This window comes from Eptatretus burgeri, chromosome 13, assembly GCF_056783735.1.
Source record: "Eptatretus burgeri isolate ZD-2024b chromosome 13, Ebu_testis_v1, whole genome shotgun sequence".
NCBI classification, from domain to species: domain Eukaryota; kingdom Metazoa; phylum Chordata; class Myxini; order Myxiniformes; family Myxinidae; genus Eptatretus; species Eptatretus burgeri.
In genome coordinates this window covers 73,601,618-73,609,693 of record NC_140973.1, presented here as the reverse complement: position 1 = coordinate 73,609,693, position 8,076 = coordinate 73,601,618, and positions in this window count along the sequence as shown.

The following is an 8,076-nucleotide window of genomic DNA, read 5'->3' as shown; positions in this document are numbered from 1 at the left end:
TATCTTGGCTCATGGAAGAGCAACATGATGGAGAATTTAACTCACAGTGGGGCAACAGTTGAACACAACAAGCAAGGAATGAACAAACAGGAAAAAGAAAAAGAGAGAGAGAGAGAGAGAGAGAGAGAGTGAGAGAGAGAGAGAGAGAGAGAGAGAGAGAGAGAGAGAGAGAGAGAGAGAGAGAGAGAGAGAGAGAGTGAGAGTGAGAGTGAGAGTGAGAGTGAGAGTGAGAGTGAGAGTGAGAGTGAGAGTGAGAGTGAGAGTGAGAGTGAGAGTGAGAGTGACTGACTGCAACCTGCAGGTTCGAGGCTTACCTGAGGAAGTGTTTTATTAATGGAGGAATGAAAGATTATGGGTAAGGATGGGGTTGATATGAGTTAGTGGTGGACTCACTACTCACGGTGCCCTGGAGGTTGGAATTGGATTGCAGCCACAGGAAGGTGGTTCCATAGATGGGAGAAGCAAAGAACAAAGGAGTTGAGCTATTCTGGTGAACATGTACAGTCAGCCTGGATTTCGGAAGGTGAACCAGGAGGGGTTCCTGGAAGTCCGCATGCATCCTGGAGGAGATGTGGGGCATTGGGTGGTGAGAGAGCGCAGAGGAAGCTAGACTGGAGGAGACGAAAAATGGATGCTGCTGACCTGTCTGTGATGTCACAGCAACACACCTTGTGCATTGGCCTCATCGCTGGAGAAGTTGAGAACTTTACATTCCACAGAATGCAGGAGAGACAGATGTGATGTTGGGGCACCAGCCCAGAAGGAAGAGCAGTACTTCACTAAACTATGAAAAAGACCTTGAAGACCGTGAGTTGCTCTGCAAGCTGGCAATATCATGGTGACAATAATATTTTTTCTTGAAGAGTCACCCCTCCCCACCCATCTTTGTGCAGGTATTCTGACACTCTGAGGGTTTTCAAACACAACTCCACAGTAACACAACGCACGCACACACACACACACACACACACACACACACACGCACGCACGCACGCACGCACGCACGCACGCACGCACGCACGCACGCACGCACACACACACACACACAGTATTGATGGGGCTAGGGGGTACTTCATTTGACCCCTCTACAAAAGCATTGCAGACCTGGGAATGACGGGAATATATTATGGGGGTGGGAACGCTCCACTGAGGGATGCGGTGAGTGCCACTTTATATTCCATCCAATTTCTTTCGAGCATTTCAAATAATGCTAGATTATAAAAATAGGACCCTGGACTTGTAGCTTATTTGGGCACTGGCCTAATGTTACAACCAAAATTTGATAGCATTCTGACTGGTGGGTCTGGAGAAGAAGATTTTGGAAGGAATTTACATGATTTTCCCAAAAGTTGACTTTAAGTCGGCTATTTTGACACTTCCGGTCAGGTGATCCACTTGACTTTGGCAATATAATTAACATCCTCACCCTCGCCTAATGTTGCAACCCAGATTTGGTGGCATTCTAATTGGTGGGTCGAGAGAAGAAGATTTTGGAAGGAGTTTGTGCGACCGCAATTTTGACACACTTCCGGTCACGTGATCAGCATGGCTTCCGCAATTTAACATTAGGACAGTGTCCTAATGTTGTCACCCAAATTTGGTAGGATTCTGACTGGTGGGTCTGGAGAAGAATATTTTTGAAAGAATTGACGCGATTTTCCCAAAAATTCACTAAGTCGGCCATTTTGACACATTTCCGGTCACGTGATTGGCATGACCTCCGCAATTTAACATCACCACTCTGTCTTAATGGTGTAACCCAAATTTCATCGCATTCTGACTGGTTGGAGAAGAAGATGATTGATGAAATTTACGAAGTCGGCCATTTTGACATACTTAAAGTCATGTGACCGGAAGGAGTTTTACAATTCCTGTTACCAGCCAGGAGAGGAATGTTGCTGCAGAATTTCAGCCGGATGAGCCGGAATGTAAATTCCAGATGAGGTGAAAACAACTCACTGAAAGAGGTAACGGTGCTCGCAATTTATAATATCACATGACTTGGGAATTCCCAGCTGGTGACCCCAAATATATGATGTACCTGTCTACCTGTTGACAGTTATTTGAATTTTTTTTGTATACTTCGTCGAGGCTTGTATAAGAGCGAACACACTGAACATAGATTGACGTAACAAAGGGAGCAGGAAACAAGAGGGGGTGAGAAAGGGAAGCACAACAACAGTAAGGGAACAGGGTCGTCAGGCGATCAGGAGATCTGTGCAGGAGAGAGGGATGGAGTGGGGTACATGGGATAAAGAAGGTGGACACTACAGGCATTTTCAGTAAGGAAAACAGGGAATTTGAAGGAGGTGGATTTGGGGTGGGTTAACGGGGGTAGAAAAGATCATGGTTTTGGATGGAGGAAGCTATGAGATGGTGTTTTGATTTAATTTTCGAATCACCACATGTTTTCACTTACTTCGTTCGTTCTTTCCACCATTGGCCTCCAGCCACCGACCAACCCAGTCCACAATATACCAGTGAAATAAATTCCGTGAAATCTGCATCTTGTCATCTCTGAAGACTTGGCATGGTCTCAACCGTTTCATCTGCACTTCGACAATCCCAGTCCTGTACCCTGAACCAGAGAATGTTTGTGTTAAATCACTGATCCATAAACATTTTACTAAACCACACCCCCCCCTCCCTAAAACCAATCTGTTAAATGAATGGGGAAGTTTCCAAAGTTCCAGAGCAGAGCACGTGACCAGAAGGACAAAGACATCAAACTCCGTTACAATTACCTTATGCCGGCAGTTTAACGTCCATCCGAGGGATGGCACACACATTGATGAATCATCCTCCCTATGAAAAACCAGGATGACAGTTTATAGCTGGGTCGGGATTCGAACCCAGGCGAGACAGCTTGGAGGTGAGTGTGCGTACCTCCAGGCCATCCTGCTGGTCCTCCCTGTGATTACAGGTACATTTTGAGAGACAACCATACAGGTATCATAAAGTGAGCCAATTGATGAAAGGTCACCTAAACAGCTGGGTGACCCACCCGTTTGTCTCTTGGACCTGGAACAAGTTCTGTTGATATAGACAAAAGGAAGACAGACAAATGGACAGACGATCAGATCTTACTACTATTTCTGAATATTACAATTTCAGACTTTAAGTCCTCATTCTGAAGAGGAACAAACTGATTTAAAGCTAAAGTAAAGAATTTCTTTTGTGCAGTTTTTACAACATGCAAGATTGGTAAGAATTCACCTTGAGGTGTGCACGCTCAACTCTGAGCTGCTAGCCTGAGTTCGAATCCTGACACAGCTATAAACTGCCACCCTGGTGTTTCGCACGTAAGTCGAGGTACCAACGTGTCCATCGGAAGACCCCTCAACCAATACCAGTCGTTGGTGGATGTTAAACGATGTGTTTGGTGAAGAGTGGGCGAGTTATCATCATGGGCACCCAGAACACATGACAAATGTCTCCCTAAATTCGGGTATTCCATGATGACACCGAAGGTACACTGCTTGCTATCTCGGAGTGCGGGTGCTGTGCGGACTGCAGATGCTGCTCTTGAAACAAATGAACGCTCCTTGGCGGTCACGTGTCACGTGTCGTGAACGGCCATCTTAACCGATGAAGGGCAATATGATATATCCATCACAACATGCAACCCATGCAGGACACCCACGAATCCAAGGGAAAGCAAATCATCAAAACCTTTGTTAATCATAAAGGAAAGAAAGGAAACACATGAAAGAAGGTAATGGAGAGGAGAACTTTGTTTCAGCAAAACAATGATCCTCCATGAACAAGTTTGGTCCCAAATATTAATCAGTTTGTTGTCTGAGTGTGCATAAACAGATACGTCCGGCTGCTGCAGCACTCACTGGACATCGAGCAATTCGGCTACTTCTAACTAAATGGAATATATATATATATATATATATATATATATATATATATATATATATATATATATATATATATATATATATATATATATGTTAAACAAGACCAGCGAACGTTTCTTTGAAAGCATTCCACGTATCCATTAGGGAGGTTATGATATGACGTCATAGTGAAAGTAGAACGCCAAAAGCGTGCGGTTATTGTTAGAAGGGCCGATCAGCTGCCGCGTGATGCAGACAAGATGGCGGAGAGAGAGCCGCTCGAGCCATTGCTGCATCATTACGCATTCCAGGAGAAGAGAGTTCAGAATTATCGCTTTTCTTCCTCCTCCCTCCATCCCCTTCCCTCGCCTCCCTCATTCTTTCTCTCTCCCTCTTTAGCCTCCGCCAGAACGTATCCCTCGACGACCAATCATCTTGTATACTGTAGGCTACAACCTCCCTTCGTAGATCCCACAAAGGCGTTTTCTGTTTCCGATGCGCACTCTGTCGAGTTTGGGTGGGGGAGGAAACGGAGATGTCGAGGTCTACCGCACTATAGCATATTATAGGATTTGTATATGGGTCTACCGCTCAGTTTGATTGGTTCATCTAATGACATGAATTTAAATCTCCTCCACCTCTACCTTCATAGTCTATCTGCGCAGCCACCTGCAGGTTGCTCGACCTACCGATCTGAAGCATCCCGTGAGCTTCCAAGCTCATTCAAATCAAAATACTTGGCTGAGGATGATCGCTCGGAGGGATGTGTGGGGGAGGGGAGAGGGGGGAATAATGGGTGGGGACGCAGAGGGGTGTGGGAGGGGGTAGGTCGAGCTGATGGGGTGTTTCTGAACCATGGGAAGCAAGATGTAACAATTCTTGTTCTCATGATTTGTGCTCACCTTTCACTCCTTTGTCTCCTATTTACCTGCACGGACGTCAATCACAAATTTCCTTCCAGAACAGCATCGCCGAGCCGTCCGCGTGCTCCCTCATGCAAAAGCTCACATAAACAACCGAACCGGTCATACGACAAGTTCAATGTATATAGCCCCAAGCATGAAAAATCGTAAAAAGGGACATGACTAAGGAATGACTGACTCGCATCCTGATGTCATGAAAACATCAGAGCAATAAAAACAAATTCAAATGAGATTTTTCAATCAAGCCATTTGTAATCGGATTGGTGGGATTTCAATGAGGACGCGCATCGAAGGAGAGCGGCGTCCCCGGGTGGCTGCTTGGAGCCAATGCACCATTCTGAGAATGACAAATGGTGTACAGTAACGGGATTGATTCATGGATTATGACTTCCCTTTCCATTGGACTGATGGCTCAGAAGTAGCGAACTTGGAGCTGTTCGAATCCCGACCCGACTGGCAGGTTGCACCGATCTTCAGAAGGCATTGAAGCCGGTTGTCCTCCACGTACTAACATTCGTTAGTGGACGTTAAAGACCCCACGATTCCTTTTTCAAAACAGTAAACCGTTGTGTGTCAGTACACTGGCCAATTTATGAATGCATGTCCATGTCCCGCGACCGAGTGCTGGCTGCTTCGCCACCACCCTGTGATGGAGATACCAACCGGTTTATATTAGATTTTCAGTTCTGGAAACTTAATGTCCCTCGAGGGTTATAATTATGGAGCAGCAACAAGAACAACAAATGTCTGTCCCACGATTACTCAAACTGGAGGAGCATCCACCAAATGGAGTCGTTGATCTTCACAGGTGTCTGTCACAACAGACAATGACATTGTGTCATTACAAAAGCTTGCAACAGCAACCAGGTAGGATGGCCGACATTCGATTCCATTGCGAGTACTTTGCTCAACATTCCAGCTTCGGAGCTTCAAATCTCACCCATTGTGCTGATATGTCCATTGTCTCCTCATAATCTTGTGCTTCATGGAATCTTGTCTTCGTACGAGCTCCTCCATGAGCGTGAGACACAGATAAAGGTTTAATAATAAGACACAGATAAAGGTCCAACAAACGGAAACTTTATATTTTCAAAATACAAGGATATATCAATTAGGAAGGAAATATCTTTTATGACGAACCGGAGCCGTGGCATTTGAGGTTGAGCAGAATTTCTTTGTTCCCTTTCACGTTAGTGCCATCTGTTGGCATGGTGCTGGTACTACGTGAATGGCCAGGTACTGATATCACGTCATCTCGTGATCGGTGCCAAGAAAACTCCTCAAGATCCGTGAAATGTTCCACAAAAATCAATGCATCCCGAGGATGTACCTGCCGAGCCGAGAAGGTGGCAGCCTGAAGGAGCTCAACCAAGTGCACAAAATGACAACTGGAGGGTTGGCTGAATACATGAAAAGTTCAACAGACTACATAATCCAGAATCCAAGGACACCATACAAAAGGCTTTAAGAAGATGGCAGGACTGAGTCAATCCAAAAGGTGTAGGTTCTTCTTCTTATCGTGTACGGCAGCTATCATTTTGTTGAGGTGCAACGATGCCACTGATGCTGTACACCTCTACCAATGCACTGGTACTCATTTCACCAACCTTGGAAGGATGACAGGCTGAATCAACCCCACCTGTTGTTAGTTCAGCAGCCAACACAGCTCAAACGCAGGACTCTAAGATCCCAAGCCAGCCACCTTAACCATGAAGCCAACACCAGGCTTGGTGTAGATTCTGCAAGGTAGAAACACAAAGCACAAGTCACCTCCTATCGGGATATAAAAAAAAACTCATGTCAGAACAGCTGTACACACAAAGGCATAACAAGGTATGTAATGTAATCCACTGGCACCTGTGCAGAATTTCAATATCCCAGTTTCACAAAATCATAGAAACACGAACCAAAAGCAATCATTTAAAACAAGGAAGTAATGCTCACATATGACCTGATGATGCCATCGAAGGTGAACATAGAAAATAAAGCATTGCGATTGGATTGGATTGGAGGGAAGGGGGGGGGGAGGAGATTAAAAAAAAACTGCTGAAAAAAAAGCTTTCATTTGTCTAATTTGCACATTATTGGATACCCCTTCATCTCCTCGACCTCTGAAGAGTTGTATGGTGGAGGAGGGGTTGTGAGGAGGATTGCATGAGTTGAGGGAAGGGATGGCAGCAAGAGGGGAGGTGGAGGCAGCATGAGGAGAGGTGGAGGCAGCGTGAGGGGAGGGGGAATGTCGGTGGTGGTTGGATACGCAGATACTTTCAGGGTTTCCTTCTCTTTGGTGTGTGTATGTGGTTCGCGGTGCTGGACTCAGTGCATCCTCGAACGCCTTCAACTAACAACCAAGCTTTGAGCTTCACGAGTCTGGACGAACGCACAGGTCAGCTACCACTCAAATAGGATCTTTGTCAGTAGGGATCTGTGACTTCTGAGTGGCGTTACAATGGCCACATCAACAGCGTAACGTTTTTGAAACTTGTATTTCAAACAAACAGATACAAAGTCAAATGATGAGGTTCACCATTACATACAATGTCCAACTCTGATTCCCGCGTTTAGTTATTTCCGCCACAACTCACGTGTCCTTCGGGTCTGTCGATCATTTGATTCCCGTCGCGGTGTCCTCTCGTATGATGGCCTGTCCACAAGGTTGATTTAAAAAGCTCAAAGGAAATCTTTCCCGATACACAATCTTAATGAGTTTTAATCAACCTGATTATAATCGGCTCCACGCATTAACAACCATTCTGGACATGATCACCTCATTAACTCAGAGTTCAATTTAGCACGGGGACGATGGAAACACACAGCTCATCACATATCACATTCTACACCTCCCTCGCGTGGGTTTATATAGTATCACAGAACAATCCCGTGTATTCCAGCAAATACAATTGTAGCCATACTGGAGTTTTCATCTGAGAACGTTCCAGCATCTTCACGAATCTTACCAGGCAGTTTACAGTGCAATACTGCCATCTGCAGTCAAAATTATCTCATCACATCAAGCAGTTTATATTACAATTTACCGATGTGTGCTAAATGAAACTTATAACGTGTAACCGTCAATTTTAATCCGTCATTTATATGCATTTACGAGTATGTAAATTTACCACAACACATAGCTTTTAACCGACAGGGAAGCAGCGCGAGGGGAGGGGAAAGCAGCCTGAAGAGAGGGGAAGGCAGTGTAACGGCAAGGGAAAGAAGTGTGAAGGGAGGGGGAGGGGAGGCAGCATACCTGGCCAATACCGGGGTGATAAAACATGCCCAAACAATAAGATTTTCTTTTGAATTGCCGT